This window comes from Mytilus californianus, unplaced genomic scaffold (genome assembly GCF_021869535.1).
Source record: "Mytilus californianus isolate M0D057914Y unplaced genomic scaffold, xbMytCali1.0.p SCAF_6, whole genome shotgun sequence".
In the NCBI taxonomy this organism is placed as follows: domain Eukaryota; kingdom Metazoa; phylum Mollusca; class Bivalvia; order Mytilida; family Mytilidae; genus Mytilus; species Mytilus californianus.
Window position 1 is genome coordinate 14,683,660 of NW_026262712.1, and position 10,895 is coordinate 14,694,554.

The 10,895-nt window shown below is 31.8% G+C and overlaps 1 long non-coding RNA gene across 1 annotated transcript in view; it reads left to right on the forward strand.

Moving 5' to 3' along the window:
* Positions 1-10,621, forward strand: part of LOC127706883 (uncharacterized) — a 75,969-nt gene extending 65,348 nt beyond the window's left edge. Inside the window, exon 4 of the long non-coding RNA XR_007984605.1 lies at positions 10,144-10,621. This is a non-coding gene — a long non-coding RNA (uncharacterized LOC127706883). The remainder of the gene's footprint in view (positions 1-10,143) is intronic.
* Positions 10,622-10,895: the final 274 nt, after the last annotated feature.

The window sequence follows — 10,895 nt, forward strand, 5'->3', positions numbered from 1 at the left end:
AGCGTTCCTGATGAAGGTAAATCTAGAAAAAGCGCTCCGGACGCATGACATTTATAACGTGTTGTTTTCATTTTTTATAAGTTGCAAAAAACAGGGTGTCACTTCACGTAGAAATTTGACTTTAAAATTATCTAAACAACATTTATCATGCGTACAGACAGATTCAATAACAAGTATAAGAATAATTAAAGGCATTCAGGAAACAAAATAAGAAGATATGAAAGATTAAACAAATGTAACCAGATTATAAAGCAAACTGAGTCCTAAATTTATATTGCGATTGGTTTGTGCAAATTGCATTAGACATCCGGTTTGCAGAAACTGGGATTTGCAATAAGGTTAAGAAAAAATGATGTACACTCCCAAGTAATAAATAAAATAATCAATCCTTAAAAGGTAAATTCAAATAGTAGCTATATCTATACTCTATCCACAACTAAAATCCAACTTTGCTTTCGATTGACTTGTGCACGAATCTGCACACAATTACATATTTTTCAATAAAGGTGTTTTAACATCATCATCACAATGCCTTATTCTATTCACAGTCATTTATTTCAAATCAAAAGCAAAAACAATCAGAGACAATTGTTTGGTGACCAGTCAGTGATCTCGGGTTTACGTATTGCTTTTCTTGTTTTAAAGAAAGCAACTTGTTTGTCACTCAGCTATTAAGGTCTGGATGGGGTTTATTGGATAGGGAGTAATGGACAAAAAGGGCAGAATAAATGGCTTCAAAAATAAAGAATAGAGCTCGAGAAAAATAGGCAAAAAAAATAAAGAATAGAGAATAATGGGCAACATTTACAATGAATAGAGAAAAATGGCTAAAAAAATAATAATATAAAATTGAAGGACCCTCCCATCTAGACCTTCGATTAATACGCTTGCGTTAATGCAATCATGAGGTACTTCTCTTGTTTGTATTGATTTTGTAAAAGTTAAAGTAAGTATTATATGCATGTGCTAATGTTTTCTTTTATCACTATTCCAGTAAGGTTATTTGGTCCTGTTGCTTTTTGTTTTTTGATTTATATTTGTTCATTAATTTATATATACCTTCTCTGTTGATGTCTCTCTTGTTCGTTGTTGGAGAGGACTCGGTGGCCGAGGGGTCTAAGTAGTCGAACAACTGTATCACTAGACTGTCAACACTGAGGTTGTGAGTTCGAATCCTGCACTAGGCAGGTGCGCTCGACTCCAATCTTAATAGACTAGGATTGTCAGTTTTCCTACCGAATGTCGGTAGTTCTCTCCGGGTACTCTGGCTTCCTCAACCAATAAAAACTAAACGCCACGAAATAGCACAATAGTTCTAAATGTGGCGTTAAACACCAATCAATCAATCAATCAATCAATCAATTGTTGGGTGTGTTGATGGACCTTTGTCAGTGATTATTGTATTAGCCTTAGATGTAAATGCTGATTTAAACTATTCGTTAAGATAATTGCTTTTTCTACGGCATCTGCGGAGAGTAAACCTTCACTTCTAAGGGTGCAATACCAGTGGTTTTATTGTTATTGACCTGTTGTGTACGAAAAGAGCTATTGTGTTTGTTTATTGAATTTGGTTTTCGGGATCTTGGACTGTGAAAGTACTTTAATTCGTGGGGTAACAGTTTTCGTGATTTTCGTGGATTGTGTTATACACGAATTTAAGTGTCCAGCGAAATATAACAACTGTTGTCCAATTCCAGACATGGAAAGATTCCCATGTAGGTTTGACTACATGGATACGGTCATATAAGCTAACGCACTATAACTAAATATACATTTTTTGTACAAATTCAGACCAGATTTTAACCATTTAATCTGTGAAAAATCTAAAACGTACGACTGTAAACCTTTTAATTCTCATGAGAAATAAGTTATGATCGATGAAAGTCAGATTTCCGGTGATGATATGCGGTAATGAAGTGTTCATTTTTTTTTCATAATTCTCAAACGAAAAAATAATAATGATTTCGTTTGGGGATGCTTTTTTATTTCATAATGATTAATTCTTCAACTCGAAGTACATTTGTTGTATTTACTGATATGTAACCGTTTTCGTTAAGTGTCATGTTTATTGCCCAATTAACACTTTGGTGATCTGTTGATTAATTGGTCTCAGGTTAATAAGTGTCAGAAATTCTGATTACACGTGTGCAACAACTAAAATGTTTACTCTGCATTTTCTTTCAATCGAGACAATTTGTAAGCATAGATGAATCAGCTTATTTCCAAAAAGCAGTTATTTTATTAAAAATGTTATGAACTTTGTTAGTAATGAAAGACGAACAAGTGAGTGAAAATGAACACCTTATTTTACAATATCCCACAATCATTATAAAACAACATATGGTTAATATCACGAATATTCGTTTCTGTAGTCTTCAAATTCGTCACTCGATTTTTTTTCCAGACAACTAAAATAAAAGAATTTAAAATCCCACGAACATGTTACTTTTGCTGAAACCACGAAAATTGATACCAACGAATAAAAGTACTTCAATGTCATATATTATGTTTTCAATCTATTTCTAGTTGGCATTTCGCATTTCTTTCTGTAACTGTGTTTTAATTTGTTTTTTTTTTTTTGTGTGTTTACCATCATGTTTTTTTCTGTCCATATAATTTGTTTAACTCTATCCATGGTAGATGAGTTTTGTTACCTCTTAGCCTGATTGGTATATGCTTTTGTAAACTTTATGTTGTTTTTTATTTGAATTAATTCAACATATTGTCTATATCTTCTGACTGGTGTTCTTTCTTTCATATGTGTGTACGTTTCCAATATTTTCCCAGTCTGCTCTGTCGCAGATGAATACTTTGAGTGGCTATTGACAGGGAAATGTTTATTTCACTGAACATTATATCATGGTCTCCTAGTGGTGGTTCTGTTTTAAATCTATTTACTAGAGATGGATGTGTCATGCACAGTAGATCAAGTGTGCGGTCGTTTCTTGTAGTAATCAGAAAGTTTGTATATTCATTGTAAGAGTTTTTATGTAATAATGATCAAGTCGTTTTTGTTATAAATGGTAGTTTGACAAATGAATAAGGAATCATTTTTTCTTCTTCGTCTAATCAAATCATTGTGTATATATTTGTGGCACTTTTATTTCAAAGACTCTAAATTAAATCATTTGGTAGTTCATTTCAAAGAATTAAGAAGCTATATGTGAATGATGTTTTCATCGAAGTTTGTATAAATCCTCACTACAGCTTACAGAAGTTCTTACATTTATTCTCTACATTTTTATAATTTTTTTTAAATTTGAAAAGGGGGATACAAAATTACGCAATTGCCCCCTCTGCCACAACTCCCATGGTCTGCCTTTGTGATTGCACGTATGAATACTACTGTCATTGTTATTTATAAGTACAATGTTTGTTAATGGAAATTCCCGACCGAAAGTACAAATCAATTGAAACTGTATCCAAACATCAAAACATTGTTAGAATTGCGGTCATGAAGTATCTCTTTGGATATGAAACAATCTCAACAGTGTATACTTGAATTTGCTTTCGAACACTTAAAATGACGGTTCGGAGTTCCACGTTTAAGGAAGAACTTATTCTTTGTACATATAATAATAAATGATTGTATTATATGTCTCTGTTGAAACGTATCACGTTGATGAATTTAGAAATTTTTATGTTAAACTAAGGTTCCAATTTAGTTTAAGAAAATTTTCATTATTCTTTTAAATTCTTTTTTTTTGTCGTTAAGCTCCTCAAATATGTACATGTACACATATTCGAAATTTTGTGGGGTCATTTAGCATTCTTGATGAAGGTAAATTTAGAAAAAGCGTTCCGGAAGAACAATTTCTATCAATATTACATATGGTGTAGCATTCTTCTTTTTTCATTGGTTATTACGATCACTTGTTTCAAAGGGTATTCCATGTACCTGAGGCCGTGTTACTATTTTCAAGTATATGGACGCGATATATGTTTATATATATAAATATATATAATGACGGTCAATATTAAAAATCTTGCAAATTACAATGTAAAATACACAGAAAGAACATTGAAATCCATTTACATAATACACTATTTACACAATTATGTAATATATAAATTAAGGACTTTTCACTCAGTCAATACGTCAATTTATATATATAGATTAAATAGACACTTGGACTTCGTCCAGGGTCAAAATAATCTGCATCAAAAGTCCATAATTGTAAATAGTTATTTTTGTATACTAGCACTGGGTCAATACCGCCTCTGCAGGTTGATTGTTAGTTGTCGATAGTATCAATAACCACATAGTAAGTGTGCTACGTCATGGACCTGATTTAAAAGAGACATTTTTTAAACTTTCCGTTAATGACTTAAAACGTTTTATAGTACAGTAAAGTTCAAACTTGTTCAAGCAAATTCAATTTTGAAATAGTTTTGTTATTTTATTTTAGGTCACTTTTCGTCATTAAACTCCTAAATTAATTACACACCATCCGTTTTCCTTTTTTTGTGGGGGGGATTCTCTCGTAGGTCATCCAAGAAAAGCATTTTGGATGCACCAAATCTATAAAGTGTCAAGGACGTCTAATATAAGTCCTTGAAAGTGTCAATTTGATTATATAAAAATATCAATCTTCTAACCTCGGCTGATTCCGCTTCTCTCCGTTCGAATCAGCCGAGTTGTGTGACAAATGATATAAATCGTAAATATTCGACTGTTCCCGACGTTGAAACGAAAATTGTCGAAGTTATATGATTGGTTCTTGGCCGACTATTTTACTTACTCCTTCATAGAAATGCGCGTTTAATTTGCTGCATGAGAGTTGAATAGATCAGTGGTTTATTCAGAGAAAGGTAAGGTTTGTATAATAAAAGTGTGTACTACATTTTAAAAGGAAATGTTGACGGTGCTTATAAATGAATGTTACCTGATATCTGAATTTATAATTTTATCTTTATAATCATTTTTTTTCTAATGAAATATACTAAATTTTTAAAGTAGTTTCGCCCATCAGTGCTTTGATACTAACCTTTACTTGCAAATAAGTCTTAACACGATTTCTTACATTTACTCAATTCTAATATTAATTCTATAAAGCTGAATGCATAATTTATGAAGTTTACAAAAACTTTGCGGTAAGGGAAAAATACAATGAATTGATGCATGGCAGAATTGCACAAGCTGTTAACAAGCAACAGCCAAATTGTTTTTATACTTGCATAACTGTTTTCGACCAAGACAGTAGATTCAATAGGTTCGTTGCCAAGTTGTGTCAAACTAAGGTCTTCAGAACTGGCCTTAGCTACTTCGTCGCCAAGATTCACACCGCTTGGCTGTCTAGTACAAAGCAGGGTGTATTTATATATCATTAACATATTTTCGTACTGTAAATGCATATAAAATTTGCCGCTGATCGCAATCATCGATCAGTTAACATTTTACTTCATCCTAGCAATCAATCTATCAAGCTATCACGTTTGCAATGTTTAAAAACTTTTAATCTGAACATCCAGCATGGCTCAAGCGGAATATCGCAAATGTTGGTATATTGCGTATCTGATAGAGGTTACTCGATAAAAAAAAACATGTGTAATGCTTACTGTTATGATATTAGAGGTGTTCGAGTAAAACAAGGACCAATAGTTTAAAAAAACCTCTAATTCTAATGTTTCTCAAAACAAGAAATATAATGTACTTAGGATTGATAGTTTCAAAAACATTTGTTTTTCTTTTCCAGCATTGATTGATTGCACTCCAATTTTCGGAAGATGAAAACCCTGATAGTATTATGTTGCCTTGTGGCTGCAAGTTTTGCTTCTCCTTTTAAATTTAAATTTAAGCAAGGATCTGCTATTTATGAGGCAATTGCCAAAACTACATCGGTAAGATGAATTTATACTGGATATTGAAAATTGCTGACAATCTAGCAGAAACAGAAACAATGTCAACGTTTCTGGGACTTTTTTTCCCCCTTAAAGTTAACATTTAACTGTTTTACCAGTAATGATTACTTAAAGGGAAGTCGATGTAGTTGTATTCTTATTTTTTTTAATGTTTTTGAGATAATGTATATTGTAGATTAATATGAGATATTTGAAAGATCATAAAATAAAACAAAATGCAGTGCTTGTTTCGAAAATAATTAGGTTCAAAATTTGAATTTTGTTGGCTTCATTTAATTTCCTGACAATTTTAAGATTATCTAAAATTGATAATTTTATCAATGAAAGAGTCAATTAGATTTATCTAAAAACTCTTGTGAATATGCTTCTTTTATTTAAACTCTGAAAATATGTTTCCCCAAATGTCGACTCATATTGTCAATTTGAAATTCAAAGTTTTAAGTCAATGCTATTGTGACTACTCCTTCAACATGTCTAGATATCATTTTCGTACGTTCGTCAATTTTAATGACGTCTCCCACCAATATCCAGATGCAGTTCATAATAAGCCTTTAATTCTGACAAATCAAATGTTTGTTTTCGGTTTCATTAACCATCAATGGGTTATTTTGAGGATTGAATTATTGTCCAGATTTTGGCCTGGTAAGGAGTTTCAGATATTACAATTTCATCAAAGAAAAAAACTTTTCGAGTTTAGAGTTATCTCCACGGAAACTCCCTTTAATTAATTCCTTTGATGCTACATAAAATAAACTAATATCACCAGGTAAGCAAATATTTAGTTCCCACATTTGTCTAGTTAAAACATGTATTTTGAGAGAACGAATAAGTTGCAAACTTTATTAACGAAGCTGCTTAAACAACGCCCATCTAGATCAAATTGATACACATAAAATATAACTACATCTACCGATCATATAGTAGTAACATTTGTTTGTGTTAATTGCTGACGTTTGAAAACTGATGATAAATGATATTCTATTGAACGAACATCAACGATGAGAGTTAAAAATATTTGCGTTGGAGAGAAGTATATACATTTTCATGTGATCTAACTGACAACACAAACTATCAACACCCTTAAGTTAACAGTTTTGTGTATGACTACGGGCCTCCGCTCCATTATTAGACATTATTTGGTCATTCTCTATAACGTAAAAACAGAAACCAATCATTGGACTTGAAATGAGACAACTGAATAAAATTATCCATCGAATAGCCTGCATTAGCAATGGTTTGCTGCTTCATATGAACAGACGACATTTGTTTTTTTTTTTTTGCAGAGGTGTTGCCCACATTTGAACTACATTTCGAAATCCGCGGGGGACAAGTTGAAAATTACCGAGCGTTGGAAGTGAATTTTCTGAACATTAGGGATTCACATTTTAAGATGCATTTTTAAAATTTTCCCAAAAATAAGCAAAGTTACTAATAATTTTTATGTATTTAAAATGCACATTGAGAAATCATGTATGAAATTACTTAAAAGTGATAATACAAGAACCATATAAAATTGCTAACAAATATACAATTTGTTGGTATGTATTTTGTATATACAAAGATGCTGACATGTGAATTTATTTTCTTCTATACGCATTTATCGATAAAATACGATTATAATAAAAATAATTTGGTTATTACCGAAGAAACACTTTTTTGTAAATTTAAAGTTGACGAAAAAATGCAATGAAATTTACAAAAAAAATAATAATTTCTCAAAACAAATTATAATGATAACAAAATCTACATTGTTTTGTTTGTGGCCTGGTCTAATCTCGCCTACAACAGGTTTCGAGTTATCAAAAAAGGAACAATTCAAGTTCAACCTGTATCGACTCTCCTTAATCCTACTTTTAAACGTTAAATCCTCCAAAGTGATTTTTTAATGTATAATCGATTTATACCATTGAATTTTTCAGTCAATATCCTTGTTATTAAAATGATTTTTTTTTCAATTGATTAACACAGTAGTTTGTTCCGATCTTAAATCTTCACGCCATGTATATCCTATTCATATATCCATATCATTGGCTGTAAACCCTATGAAAAAGTAAATTGTACAAATTTTTAAAACAGATGGTACAAAAGAGAGACACTGTAAAGAGAGATGCCGTTGCCATGGCTTTTAGATGGATTGATACAAATAGGGATAACCACATTGATGGTAATGAATTTGCCACATTTTATGCAAATGCAAACATACCTGGACTGGACTACAGCAAGAATCGATGGAGACAAATATTCAACTTAGCCATACCTCAAGTTGACACAAACGGGAATGAAGAGGTAGAAATTGGAGGTAAGTTTGATGCTATCCTTATATAAAAATGAAAAAAAGTAAACTTAAAAGCACTGGCATAATAAAATTTGAAAAAAAAATCATACAAGATAACCAAAGCCCTGATTATCAACCAAGCAATAAACGAAAAACAATTATGGCAGGCAGCAACCAACGACAGCCATTGGATTACAGGTTCCTGATTTTAGACAGGCACACAAAGAGTATGGTGGGTCAAAATGTTTGTTAGCACAAACCGCTCACATATGTTTGGATAGTAGTGTATTAACGTTAAATAAATACATATCATTGATATTACTTCCATGTTACATCCAGGATTTGAACAGCATTTCTTTATAGAGAGTCTTACTAAATCATATTTCATGATATGCAGATCTGCTCATACTGACACCTTGCAAAAATGAAAACGTGTATTATGTTATGACGTCATTGAGGTTTGCGTAATATCATCTTTTCGAGTTAAAAATCTGGCATATTGTAAGCATGAAAATATTTGCTAAATATTTGCTGTATTTATTGATCATTGCGATATGTGTTATACAATTCTAAGTAAACATCTTTAAATTAACTTTTTTCTTGTACAGTGGCATTGTTAGGCATTATGCAAATGACTTGAGCAATTCTGTCAAAAGCATTCAATAGGTCCTAAATAATTTGTGTGTAAACTTTTCGAAAATGAAATTTTCTTTTGCATTTACAGACTGTTGATCTATTTAAGTTCAGGGGCGGATCCAGGATTTAAATTAAAGAAATATTGCCGAATTTCGCGAGGCCAAAAAAGTTTTGTACGATTTTATGTTAAATAATGATATATTTTCCAACCAAGGAGGGGTTGTACACACTCTACGCCCCCGCTTTAATCTGCCACTGAAGTCTGTCGCTAATTGATCATGCATGATAAATAAGATTGCGTTATTTATTTAAGTTATAAGCCTATTGAGAATTTGGTGTTAATCTTAGATATGAGGTCATCTCTTAGTATTATCGATTCGAATCGAAAAGATTGCGGGTAATTAATTTCATTAAAGGTACCCCAAAATTAATATACCATAACGCCATTGGTTGGTAACCACTATTTACAGATCACGATGCTTTGGTATACGATTTTGAAAACATTACTTTTAAATTTTTAAAGGGAAAATAAGTAAGTTGTTTAGACAAAAGGCAATTAAAGTCCATACAGTGTTGTCATTTGTAAATCATTGAAACAATGAAGATACCGAGGATGCAATCAAAAACCATAAGTCGAAGACACGTCAAAAGATATGTCAGTCAAAATTGTCCCCAGCCCAAAAGATATGTCAGTTAAAATTGTCCCCAGCCCAAGTATGTAAGTTCATTTAACAGATATTACTACAGAATAAATTGAGAATGGAAAGGGGGAATGTGTCAAAGAGACAACAAACCGACCAAAGAACAGACAACAGCACAATGCCACCAATGGGTCTTCTACAGAACGAGAAAATCCCGCACCCGGCGGCGGGCTTCAGCTGTACTAATTTGTTCAGTAGAGTTTCTGACTCCTTGCGTTTACCAAATGTTTCCTTTTTCTGATAAATAACATCTGAAAAGCCATTATAATGATGATATTAATAAAAATAATGAAATAGATGATAAAAAATAATGAAATAGATGATAAAAAAAATAATGAAATAGATAATAAAAATAAGGAAATTAATAATAAAAATAAGATAGACTGAAAGTTAATTAAAATCCTTATCATCCATGGTTCACCATTGTCACGTTTCTCTACAGCAGTGTTGGATTGTGTTTGGTGTTTTTCTTTTTGTTTACCTACCAGTAATTACACAATCAAAAATCACTAGTTATGTGAGTGAAACAATACTATATTTTAGCCGAAGGTTAAATTACGATAATCAGCAACCATAGATTGATCCTTTTTTTCAATACTCTCTAGCCAACATTGTTAAAAATCCATTACACTTACGGCTTATATTTATTCATTTGTATTTCTTTTGCAGAATTCCGTTCGTTAGCAGAACGTGGAAGGAGAGGATATTAAAGACAGAATGTGACAACGTTCCACCCGTTATTCTCACAGTCATTACAGTGAAATTGACTTAAAAGTCTGATTCCAAATTGACTATTTTCAGTTCTGACTTTAAACAAAACTTGTGTTTATTTTTAAAAAATGCTTAACAAGTCATTTGTCCGTTTTAACGGAAGCTGCACTTCCCGAAATAAAAAATTTAATTTTCAACAAATTTTTTAACACACGAATGTGAAATTGGCCTATTTATTTACCCGTTTCAAAATCTAAAGCCTGCTTACATTTTTTTTTAAAGTTGCTTATCATTTGCTCTCTTGTGGATAGTTGCCTCGCTGGCAATCATACAACATCTTTTTATTAATTTTGATATTAACAAAATTTAAAGAGTGTTAACCAAAACTGTGTTATTTGTTGACGGTGTCTTTATCAAATAAAGTACAAGCAAATTATAGTTTCTTATTGTTTCAGAAACCAATCAAATTATAAACGTGTGTGCCTGCTTGTTTGTTTTTTTTTTTTCGTTTCGGCAGCTGGTTTAATGGGGCATCGTAGTTCATCCCTTTTTGTTTTTGTTGTATTTTGTTAATCTTGCCAATTCTTTGTGTGCTTGTCCCAACCTGTAATTCAGTGGTTGTTGTTGGTTGCTGTCTGTCGTATTATTTATCGGTTTTTTTATTGTTTTTAATAAATCAGGCCGTTGGATTTTCATTTTATTTTTCAAAA